The 13,172-nt window shown below is 35.3% G+C and overlaps 1 pseudogene; it reads left to right on the plus strand.

Moving 5' to 3' along the window:
- Window positions 1-538: 538 nt before the first annotated feature.
- Window positions 539-13,172, plus strand: part of LOC124974537 (flavin-containing monooxygenase 5-like) — a 35,697-nt pseudogene continuing 23,063 nt past the window's right edge.

The raw sequence follows: 13,172 nt of genomic DNA on the forward strand, positions 1-13,172 counted from the left end.
AACAGCAGCTGAAAACTGCAGAAGTTGTAGATAATTTTCTTGTTTTTGTTTTCTGCCCAAAGCAGATTCACTCCACATTTTCTTCTCATTAAGAGAGGGAGAATTGTTGCCAATGAGTGAGTGGGGTGTTGGCTGAAAGGAGGTGAGGAAGAACATCTCCTCCCCACTGACTGTTGCTGCTGTTTTTATGTCTGTAGTTTATATTTCTTTTATCACAGCAGAAAATCAGATTAACTTCCAGATTGCAGCTGAAGAATCAGCCACATGCTTCTGGAAACAGTACGATAACACTATGGAGCTTCTCAGCTCTGGGTCCTGCAGGCAACAGGGCTGCTCTATCCTGTGGAAGAGATTCCTTCTGAAGAGGACAGCCCAAAAGTTGACTTTCCCAAAGTCACCTCTTGTTACAGCATTTATTTGAGTGTCATGGCAACTGCCTTTCTTAAAAACTGTTGACAGATTTGTGCTTTCTGTCTCCTGTCATTCTTTCTTTAGGACAAGTGACATTGCCATAGCCAGGTGAAGATCTGTGGAGACCATGACCAAGAAAAAAATTGCTGTGATTGGGAGTGAAGCCTGTGGACTCTCTTCTGTCAAGTGCTGCCTGGATGAAGACTTGAAATCTGTTTGCTTTGAAAGGACTGATGACATTGGAGGGCTTTGTAGGTATCAGGTAAATCTCCTTGTCCATTAATACTTGAAGCCCTCCCTGCAGATGGGTGCATGCAACATTTTATCTCATGTTAGGTAATATGAGAGCTTGATAGTGACTAAACCTGATAAAATTCTGCCTGTTGACTTAACATCCCCCCACCCCACATTTCATGAGGGTTTCTCTTTCCCTCTGTTGGCTGCAAAATGCATTGCAAATGTCCCTTTTTTTCCTTTTCTACTGTCTATAAAAACCACAGACAACATTTTCATTTCACTAGTTTTTCTGTTTTTCAGAAGAGGGAAACAATCTGGTGAAGCAGGGAGGATTAGTAACAGAAAAACATATATTAGAAAGCACAAAAAGATTAGAAAATGTAGAGTGGTTGCTTCTGATACATTTTAAAGGTAAATGAGCTAGAATTACCTGCTAACAACTCCTTGCAAAAATATCCCCCTCCAATCTTCAACATTACTTTTTCTATTAAAAAAATCCAGGTATTTTTCTGACATTTCTTATTCTTGAATAAGGTATAAAATTTGATACTATTGTTTGCTGTAAACTTCTTGCTTTGAGAAGTTCAAAGTCCTATGTCTTCCAGATGAGGGTAGAGGGCACCTGCAAATGGGTTTTCTTGTCCTTACACATACTCAGTTTTAAAGTTAAATTGTTTTAATATGCACATCCAACCCTACAACTTGTTAGTAACCATTGACAATATCATCTATTTAAATGGTATGCTTATTAAGTGCCAAAAAGTATCAGTCACCTTCATTGATCTCTAACTTGGTTTACTTTTACACTCATTTTCTGGACAAGTGAATAGAATTGAGGTGTCACAGGTATATTTCACATCATAAAAACTAACAGAGTTTTGGCCAGTTACTTAAAAGTGGCCTTATGACATTTCTTAGATGAACAAATGTGTTGTATCTTGGCTCTATTTTGGGAACTAATTCTGACTATAGTCTTATTCAGATCTAAAATGAATTCTCTTAGCAAATCCCTATACCTTTATCATAATTGGATGTGGGCTGAAAACCCTGTTAATTTGTTTTTAGTAACAGAAAATTATTTTCTTGAAATCCAGTCACACCTTAGTGTAGAGGTTAAAAGCACTGTTTTAGATTCAAAGACTGTCATTTATAAGAAGTATGGCCTTGGGCAAATCATAAAACCTCTCTGTCCACATTTTTTTTTTTAATCTTTTGGAAGGGATAATAGTAATACCCCCTTTGTACAGTGATCATAGTAAGCGAATGAACAATTACATCAATCACTTATAAAAGTGACATCTCTGCATATGGTTACATGTCAGTTATTATTCATGCCTAGAGTGAGACCCCCACATTTTCAGTCTCCTTAAGCATCCTAGCAAGGTTTGGCAATGACTGAACAGCAGTGAAATCAATTGAGGCAGGGATGATGTTGGAAGTATAGACATTATTCTGCCTGATTATCAGTTCTGTGGTTTTTAAACTCTAAAGGGATTTGAAGTTAAAATCTGCTGAATATACAGCATGGGGATTTCTTTTTTATAATCCTCTGGGCAAAATTTCAACACCTTATAAACTGCTTCTATAAAAAATAAACTTTCATCATGATGCTCTGACTTTTCTGACTTTTCTTAACACAGACATACCTATATGGTTCACTATTATATTCGAAAACCAAGAATGATGCCTGGCATATATTTCCTACCCAATATATTTATGCTTAATAAGTGGATTTCTGAGAAGAAAGCTGTCTTGAGTGGCTGCTAAGAATGTTTATGGAGCTATAGACCCTCCTTTTCACATTTTTCAGTTACATAACTGTGGAGACTAGGGTATTATAGACATCCTTTAATGGACTGAAACATATTTTGCATGTTGCTGGTGGTTACCTTGAGAACTTTTCCCTGTGATGTACTTCTCCATCAGTCTCATGATCATTATTGGGAGTCTAGTTGTCCTTTCATCCCCCAAAACTTTTTTATAATTGGTTAGAGGTTTCATATGTAGAATTGATCTAAGCACTTAGAAATTCCACCTCCACTGGTAGGTGTCCAGTAAGAACATTGGGAATTCAGGGTTTCTATTTTCTCCTTTTTTGTGACAGTTTCCTGGGATTCAGTATATTTTTATTTTCTTCTCTGTTAGTACCATTTATACTTTTGTATCGTGATTCCTCTTTCATTTTTCTCTCTGCCAAACAAGTGTTTTCTCAGACACAACCACTTCTACTTTCTGATTATGTTCCACCAACCAAACTGGTATTGTCTCCTTGTACAGCTGAAAACTTTCTAATAATAATTATATGAGCTCTCAAGACATTAATTTCAGTCAATTCTTGATCTCTTTATTAATATTAAGTAAGATTGATGGTAGAAAGTAGGTTGTGATATGATATATATATCAGTTTTCTTTGATGTTACCTTATGAATGAAATTACTTGAAAAGTTAATAAATTTCTTTCAAAATGCTAAAGATCTAATAAGTACTCAATGCTATAAAGTAATCTTGATATTTTTGACTCAATCTGCAGATCTAAAAATTATTAAAGTGAGCTAAACAGTGCTTTTCAAACTTTAATGTACACATGAATTACTGGAGATTCTCATGAACTAATTTGGAGTATAGCAAAATTCTCCATTTCTGACAAACCCTAAGTGATATTTATGCTGATTATCAGATAACTATTTCACATAGTAAAGTTTTAATGTATAGCAGATAGACAAATAGATGCCATGTGGGCACAATATAATATAAAATGTTACTGTTACTGTTAAATCAGAAAATTAAATAATATACACCCTTTAATAAAATATGTTTTTTAAAAAACATAAATTTCATAATTCCTCCTCTCAAAAAAATGGCAAAAAAGAATAAGACAATAAATGGATTGAAAAACACTTAAAAGGATATAGTTGTCCACTTTTGCTACATATATAAGATTTAATAACTGAGAGAACATTAACAAAAAATGATGTCAGCCCATTCATGAGATTCTGGTGGTGTTGTTCTGGCATCCCAATAAAATACTCTGCTAGGTAATATAGGAAACATGAACAGCTAAAATGTTAATTATGGCAGAGATATAGTCATAACCACAACTTAAATGAATACTTTGGTTGAAATAGGTAAAATAAATAAGAAAAGACTTGAGACTCCTGAAAATCTTATTAGCAGTCAAAAAGAAAAAATTATGGGGCAGACAAATGAGTATGGTCAATTTCAAATTTCTAGAATAAATAATTCTTTAATAAGAATTGGGAGGAAAATAAACCTGAATGTGGACAAATCAAACCCTCTGTTTTGTGGATATTTAATGTTTTGTAATACCCACTCTCCTATTATTTATTCATTTCTGTAATACAAAGGAAGGAGAGGGCCCAAATTGGTTAAACTGATTTTCTATAATCAAAAAGAATTTAAATGTAATAGATTTGAAAACCTGTGGTTTGTGACATTTCAGTGACAGTATAATAGGCTGGATTTATATTGCATTATTTTATTGGATTACCACCTTAACCCCATGAAATAATTAATTGGAAAATTTTGAGGAAGCAAAAAGTTTGTTGTAGGAGGGAAGACACTGAATTAGAGAGTAATGTCATTTGAATCAGTGCTTCTTAGTTTTCATATGCATCTGACTCATTTGAGGATTTTGTTATGTTAATTCTGATTCAGTAAGTCTAGGGAAGGGCCTAAAATTCTGCATTTCTAACCATTTCCCTAGTGATCCCCTTTGGGCTGGTCCACAGACCATACTTTGGGAAGCAAGGATCTAGAACAGTGGTTCTCAAATTTCAGTTATTTTTTCTTAAGCATTTAATTGTTTTCTTTTTATTTTATGAATAATGCTGACAGTAACATCTTTTAACAATAATCTTTGTTTGCAAGTCTGGATATTTCTTTATAAGGCTATGTAAGTTACAAGGATTTTTATATACATTGCAAAATTACTCAGAAAATATTGTACTAACTTATACTCTCCCTAGTACGTTTTGATCTAATCCATTTTAACTCATTTAAATGACTGTTACCCAGCAATAGTAACAATGGGGTAAATAACTTATCCTGGAAAGAGACTTAGTACATTTTTTTGAGAGCAATGTCTATATATATATGAAAATTCTTGAGACTTATTCATTCAGCTGGGAAGTTCTCACTTGGAATTTCTTGTGAATGCCATCTGATGAGTGCTAAGACTGAATTTAATGTTACTACTTTGTTCACATGTTTAGAACTTTAGGTGAGATAGCTAGAATTTCTGGGGGCTATTTGAATATTTCTCTATCCTAGATATTTTATTCCATGTGCCTAGGTTGGACTTCCTAACAGTACTGTGGTTTCAATGTAGTTGGAGATTTTATAGTAAAGATTTAGAATATCCCCCAAAAGCCCAGGTGTTCAAGTCTTGGTATCCAATGCAGCATTGTCCAGAAGTGGGTCTTTTGGAAAGTTATTCATTCATTAGGGTTCTGACATCATTAATGAATTAATTTATTGACAGCTGAATGGATTACTAGGCAGTGGTAGAAAGAGGAGGCAGGTGGGACATGGTTGAAAAGAAGATCATGTGTTCAGGTGGGTTACCCTTGGGGACTCTATCTTGTCCTGGGCCTCTTTCCCCAACCCCTGCTTTCTGGCTACTATGAGCTGAGAAGCTTGCCCCTGCCATACCCTTCCACCATAATTTTCTGCCTTGTCTGAAGCCAAAAGCAGTGGAGCCAAAACCTCTGAATGCATACGCCAAAATAATTCCTTCTCATTGTCAGGTATTTGGGTCACAATTACAAAAGCTAACTTCTTACATGGCTGCTGGGTTCCAACAAAGTGAGCCTTCTAAGACACCCAGGTGGAAGCTGCAAGGCTACTTATTATTTAGTATTGAAAGTCATTCAGTGTCATTTTAACTGTATACTGTTGGTCAAAAGCAAGTTATAAAGATACTGAGATTCAAGGGGAAGAAACTACACAGGCACAAGTACTGGGAGATGTGTGGAGGTGGTGTATGTGTGCATTTGTTTGAATTGGCATTTATTCCAGAAAATTTTCAACTGTTCACTGGCTATTTGTAAATCATAAAATTAGTTCTCAAGTTGCCATGAATAATTCTAATTTACTGCAGGAAAATCCTGAAGAAGGGAGAGTCAGTATTTACAAATTGGTGATCATCAATACTTAAAAGGAGATGATGTGCTTCAGTGACTACATCATCCCAGACCATTTTCTTAACTTCATGCACAATTCCCAGGTCCTTGAGTATTTCAGGATGTATGCCAAAGACTTCAACCTTTTAAAGTATATCCAGTCCAAGGTAGGCAGTTTTGTGGGTGTCTTTGTGTTTGAAGTTCTTCATCAAGTAAATGAATTATGTGGCTTCATTTGCCAGTGCTTATGTGTAAATATTAGCTTGATATGCCCAATTACAAAGACTCCACTCTTTTTTCTCTCTCTAAAATACCCCTGGGAAAGTCTCTCATATATTTTGGTTGCAAACACAGAAAGACAACTGCAACCAGTATTTTCATTGTGTGCATTTCACACTCTGCTTATAATAAAGGAGATGATGGGAATAAATAGGTATGGGAAATTTAAATCTCTCTGGTTCCACAACTTTTCCAGTATTGCTTTATTCTTTTATACTTTCTGAGGCACTTTTCAATATGTTATTTTATGTGATCACCAAAACAACCTGGTGAAGTACTTAGTGACTGGGAAATTATTGAGGAAGCAAAGAAGTTAAATCTGGTGAAGAGAGTAGAACACTGAATTAGGAAACAAAACCCTGAATTCTGGTCCTTGTTCTAACCACTAATTAACTTGTGACCTGAGATGAGTTAGTTTCTCAACTTGAATTTATCATAATTTTCTTTTTATGTAAAAGAAGATGATTGTACTGTATGACTTTTGGTTCCTTCCTTCTCTAAAATCTGCTGTGATTTTCCCATAATTTATAATCATGACCATAAACAGATACATCACCTGGCTTAAAGCCCAAACCTTTTACCTACTTCTGTGTAGCAAAAATAATAAAATGGTAATATCTTCTGACAATTTCCAAAGCCAGTCATTTACAGCCCAGTGGTGCATCTCTGACGTGTTTAAGTGACAGTTCTTGAACAAGTTTGTTACTGTACTAAGCAGTGATGATGCAAAGACAAAAAAATAAGTAACTTAACTAAGTAACTGTGTTTAAAGACACAGAAAAATGAAGAAAATTATTATTATACATATAAGTAATAAGTAAAGTGATAAGTGCTATAGAGATCTATACATTGTAGCTCAGAAGGGGGATGGTTAACCCATCAGGGAAGATGAATCAAGTTCCAGAAAAGATTTTTAGAGAAGATAATGTCCAAGTTGAGTCTTGAGTAGAAAGGAGTCTACTAAATGAAGTAGGAATAAAAGGATGATCCAAGTAGAAGCACCAGCATGTGTAAAAACAGGAACTATAAATAGTACAGGATGGTTAAGGCTTAGTGTCTCTATTATTCAACCAAGACATTATGACTAAGGCCCTGGAATCTCATTGGAATGCATTCCTGATGTTTACTTAGAAAGGCAGAGTAACCCATATTTATTGCTTTTTTAGAAAAACTAAAAATTATACCACTATTTTCCTATCTCACAGCCTCTTTCTCTATAATTACTTGTAAAGTGGGCATATGTAAAAGGCAAAGAAAGATTCCTTTAAAAAAATAAGAGCCACTGAAATATTTTCCTGCTCTAACATGAAAGGAAGCCTCATGATCACATGTTTTAGGTTAGTCAGACAGAACAGGATTTGGGTGTCAGAAGGCATCAGAGAGTATAGGGATGTCTGGGGTTAGTGGAGAAATAGGTGTTTAGTGCACAGAATGTCACAGGAGTACAGGAGAAATTCAGCATTTATTCAGGTGCTACAATGCCTTAAGGCAGAGACTAAAATCCTCACAAATCCTACTCTTCTAGAGGCACAGGAGAGAACATTATCTGTCAACTTTATTTTACTTTATCTGCCTTATACAAATCTTCTCATTCAGACTACAACCTCAAACAAAACTGTTCTTTAAGGAGTATGAAAATCAAATATTCTTGCAAGGATCCTAATGATGTGATGGTACCTGTGGAATCAACCTTTTGTGTAACATTTTGCAGGATAAGTCATGTCTGGGAAGATATACACGGTACTGGCTATGGTTACAGTCCCCTGTATATGTTACTTTTCTTTCAGACCACTGTGTACAGTGTGAAGAAGAGGCCTGATTTCTCTAGTTCAGGCCAATGGGAGGTGGTCACTGAGTGTGAAGGGAAAAAGAAAGTTAATGTCTTTGATGGAGTCATGCTTTGCACTGGCCTTCACACTAATGCTCACTTATCCCTGGAAAGCTTTCCAGGTGAGTGACCTACCAGAAAGGAGGTTGAAGCTCAAACCATGCCTTTGACATTGAGGAATAGAAGATTGTGGTCTGAGTAAGTTTTACCTTGGGGTGAAATAAGACTTACCCTAATTGTGCATGTTCCCTTGCAAATGGGATTTGTATTATTGCCATTTGGACAATGGTAATTTTAGAGTTTAGAGGTCTTTGAACAATCATGCCACCTCATAATGCCATTTCAGTCAAGGTTGGAATACATACAGAATAGTGATCCAATAAGATTTAATGAGGACTGAAAAATTACAGGCTGAGTAGTATCATAGCCATTATAATATCATAATGATGTTGATGTACAAAGCTGTCTGCACTGTCAGTTGTATAAAATTATAGCTCACACAATTATGTATGTGGTACATAATAATAATAAACAACCATGATACTGGTTTATGTATTTACTACATTTAGCATACAGTATACTGCTTCTACTTATAGAAACATTTACTGTAAAGCAGACTGCCATGTTACACCAACTAGTCTCACATGTCTCATGTTTATTGTGGGTCTTGATTGCATCAGGTAACCACATCGAGTGACTGGCCTAAACAATCTATGCTTATGTAAGTACTTCTGCGATGTTTTCACAATAATAAAACCAACTTACAGCAAATTTTTGAGAACGTATATATTTCTGACAAGTAGAACATGATTGTATTTAGTTTCACAATGACTTTGGTCTTTGTAGGGATCAAAAAGGAAGACTGTGGAACTCTTACACAGCATTTGTTCAGATGTGGCATTTTTCAGTGATTGAGGAAACAAAAAATATTGAGTTCTAAGGGTTAAATGAAAACTTGAATAATTTAGTTTCAGTTTGGGGCCTGAATTTTTTTTCTAAAAAATGTACTTTACGTATATCCTCGAGTATACAGAAACATATATACTCTAATTGAAAAGGGACTATGTATCTAAGGAAATGAAAAGACACAAAAGAATGGCAGTTTTCTGAGGCAGTTTGGATTTGTGAGTCTGCAAATACAAAATGCATACTATTTATGATAAAGAAATCACAAGTTACTATTCCGGGGCTATGGAAGAAAAAATAAGCAAATGTATTCAGAATGACAAGAATAGCTGAATAAAGGGAGATCATATGGAGAATATGTGCTTCAACTTTAAATTCTAAAAAAGAATGATTTCACAAATAATATCCATAATATAAACTATCATCCAAAATTATTTTATGTTCGCTTGCAGGAATTGAGAAGTTCAAGGGACAGTACTTCCATAGGCAAGACTATAAAAACCCAAAGGGATTGGCTGGAAAAAGAGTCTTTATAATTGTTGGGAATTCTGGAGGAGATCTGGCTGTAGAGATTAGCTACACAGCCAAGCAGGTTTGAGTCAATGATTTACTTTGCTTCATTCTATCTTCAGTCTTATCAAGAAGGTAGACTCAACAGAGAATGGATGGCTGCACATTGTCCATCAGTACTAGTGGCAAATATGGGGCTTGGTTTCATTGCCTCAGTTGGCATCATGATTGATACTAATGGAGGGGCATGATTACTGGTTAGAGTTCCACTATTCAGTTGGCTTTATACTAAGGAATAAGTTCACTGCTTCAGGCTGCACTCAGAATCCCAGTTAGGACTAGAGATGTAGCTCAATGGCAAAGTGCTGACCTGGCATGTGTGAGACACTGGGTTCCATCCTTAGCGCCACAGAAAAATAAGCAAATAAAACAAAGGCATACTGTCCATCTACAACTACAAAAGAAAATTTTAATGAATCCTAGTTAGCTTCTCCCTGGCTTTGATGAAGACCAGGTATTTGCTGGAAGAGTTTGTGTAAATGCAATATTGAGAGTGTGAATTGTCCATTGGTCAGAAGAAATGCCATGTTCTCACATAAAGGAAGGTGCATTTTGGTAATTAAAAACTTTTACTTAACAGAATGGTGGGTGAGTTTCCTTTTTGCCACTCAAATGGAAAAAAAAAGAAGCAATCTAATCTTTCCAAAAACATATGGATATCAGCACTTACCCACTGAGCCACTTCCCCAGCCCTTTTTATATTTTATTTAGAAACACTCACTGAGTTGATTAGGGGCTTGCTAAATTGCTGAGGCTGGCTTTGAACTCATGATCCTCCAGCCTCAGCCTCTGGAGTCACTGGGATTATAGGCATGCACCACTGAGCCCAGCCTATTCCATAATTTTTAATGAGTCCTACAGGTGGTAAGTGCTAGTGAAGTTCAGAGGAGGAGAGAGAATTCTCAGCCTGAATGGTCAGTGATGTTCTCATAGAGAAGCCAACTTGATCTGAATCTTAAAAATGAATGGACTGAGGAGAATTTAAAAGAGGAGAACTTTTCAAGCACATTAACTTTAAACCAAAAGATTGTGGTGGATCACAGTGAGATATATTCTTGGACAGTGTTTGGGAAGGAAAATGGCAGAAAAAATTTTAAAAGGATTATACAGAACTAAAATGCCACACTAGTGAGTTTGAACTTAATCTTGAATAAAGGGGGAGCACTTTCAGATTGTGAGCCAGAATGATAAAAGTAAACAATATTTTCCATCCCTTAGGTATTCCTCAGCACCAGGAGTGGGACTTGGATCCTGATTCATGTAGGGGACCATGGATATCCTTTTGATGTGGTACACTTTTCTCAACTTAAACATCTTACATCAAAGATATGTGGCCAAGCATTAACAAATACATTTTTTTGAAAAAAAGTCTGAGTCAAAGATTTGATTATAAAGTGTTTGGCCTGATGCCTAAACACAGGTATGTTCTCAGGATGGGAATGGAGTTGATAAAAGCTAAGATACAAGAACAAGGATTGTTCACACAGGCTAACAGAGCTATCTCTATCCATACAATAAGAAAATCAAGAGAATTTGAAATTCAATTTTTACCTTATCAACCACATAAGAATGAGATCTGCTGGTCTAAAGGATTTCTGTCACTTATTCTCATTGGCATTAACCATTTTTTTTATTCTGTCAGGTATCAGTTCTTTTTATATTATGCCCAACAACAACAAAAAGGTAGTACAGGGCAGTGCATGATTCAATCAGTCAATAAATATGGGCACCTGTTGTGAGCAAGGCATCACATTGGGCATAAAATACAGAGAGAAAAGACATGATAATACAAATAATGCATTACCTTTTTTGAAGAGTTTTTAAAGACAAGCATAGTGATGAATTATATGTATTATCTCATTTAACCCTCACAAATGGCCCTGGGGGTCCATACCTTTTTTAATGTCCATTTTACAGATTTAAAAAAAAATTGAAACTAAGAGATACTAAGTAATTTGCCCCACGCACACATGAGTAACAAATGGAAGACTTCAGAATAGATCTTACCTTAAAAATATAAATGAGAAGACAGACAAAAGGATATGACAAAAAAAATGCATAGGATGAAGAGTATAAAGAATGAGGTTCTCATACAGCCTGGAGGACCATTGTAAAATCATTTCTATATACAGACTTTAAATATTTTTTTCTAAATTCTCTAGGCCAGGAAGATAATGGAATGAGGACTGTCAGAGCTCACTGACTTAAAATTCAGAAATTAAGACTGTTTTACAGTTTTGGTTAGGAGTACTAGAAAAAAAAACTTTGAGGTTTGGGATAGTAGACTCAGTATGAGTCAGCAGAGGATAAGGCTTCTAAAAGGCATGATTAAATTTAGCATCATCAAAAAATTATTATGTCCCAGAACACATATTTGTTTTTTAAACTGATCAGACTACCACCTGAAAACATTATAAAAGTGAAACTGGAATTCATTGAATAAGAAGAGAGATAATAATGATTTAAGGAATGTGAAAACATATCATTTGAATTACAGATTAATTTGCTGGAGAAGTTTAGGCAAAAGAAGTTAAGATCTGGGGGAGATCTGAGCTTTCCCTTCAAATATTAGAAGGAATAACCTACTGAGTATGGCAAAGAGTCAAACTAGAACCAAGGAGTAAAATGTTTAGGGTTGCATAATATCAGCTTAAAATTAAAAAAATAAAAAAGACAAGACCTTTTCCTTTTTGTCCAGATAAAGGTTTATTCTTAATTTGTTGTTTTTAGACATACATGACAGTAAGTTGTATTTTGACATATTATACATACATGGAGTGCAACCCATTCCAATTTGGATCCCATTCTTGTGGTTGAACATGATGTGGAGTTACACTGCTCTTGTAGTCATATATAAGCATAGGAATGTTATGTCTAATTCATTCTACTGTCTTTCCCATTCTCATCCCTCCTCCTTTTCCTTCATTCCCCTTTGTCTAATTCAGTGAACATCCATACTTTTCCTCCCTACCCTCCACTGTTATGAGTTATCATCCACATATCAGAGAGTACTTTGGGCCTTTTTTTCTTGAGAATGGTTAATTTCTTTTTTAAAATATTTTTTTGGTGTAGATGGACATAATATCTTTATATTATTCATTTTTTATGTGGTGTTGAGGATCAAACCCAGGACCTCACAAATTCTAACTAAGCACTCAAACATTGAGCCACAACTCTACTCCTGATTTATTTCACTTAGCATGATATTCTACAGTTCCATCCATTTACTGCAAATGCCATAATTTTATTCTTCTTTATGGCTAAGTAATATTTCATTCATATTAATTTTCTTTATCTATTCATCTTTTGAAGGGCACCAAGTTTGGTTCCATAGCTTTGCTATCATGATTTGAGTGCTATAAATATTGAAGTGGCTGTGTCACTGTAGTCTGCTTATTTTAAGTCCTTTGTGTATAAACCAAGGAGTGGGATAACTGGGTCAAATGGTGGTTCCATTCCAAGTTTTCTGAGGAATCTCCATACTACTTTCTACAGTGGTTGCACCAGTTTGCAGTCCACCAGCAATGTATGAGTGCACATTTTCCCCTACATCCTTGCCAATGTTTACTGTTACTTGTATTCTTGATATATTTCTGACTGAGATGAACTCTCAGTATAGTTTTAATTTGCATTTCTCTCATTACTAGAGATGTTGACCATTTTTCATATTTTTTGACCATTTGCATTTCTTCTGTGAGGTGCCTGTTTGGTTCCTTTGCCCATTTATTAATTGAGTTTTTGGGGACTTTTAGTATTAAGTTTTTTGAGTTTTTTGAATATCCTGGAGATTAATGCTCTTA

This window comes from Sciurus carolinensis, unplaced genomic scaffold (genome assembly GCF_902686445.1).
Source record: "Sciurus carolinensis unplaced genomic scaffold, mSciCar1.2, whole genome shotgun sequence".
Taxonomy (NCBI): domain Eukaryota; kingdom Metazoa; phylum Chordata; class Mammalia; order Rodentia; family Sciuridae; genus Sciurus; species Sciurus carolinensis.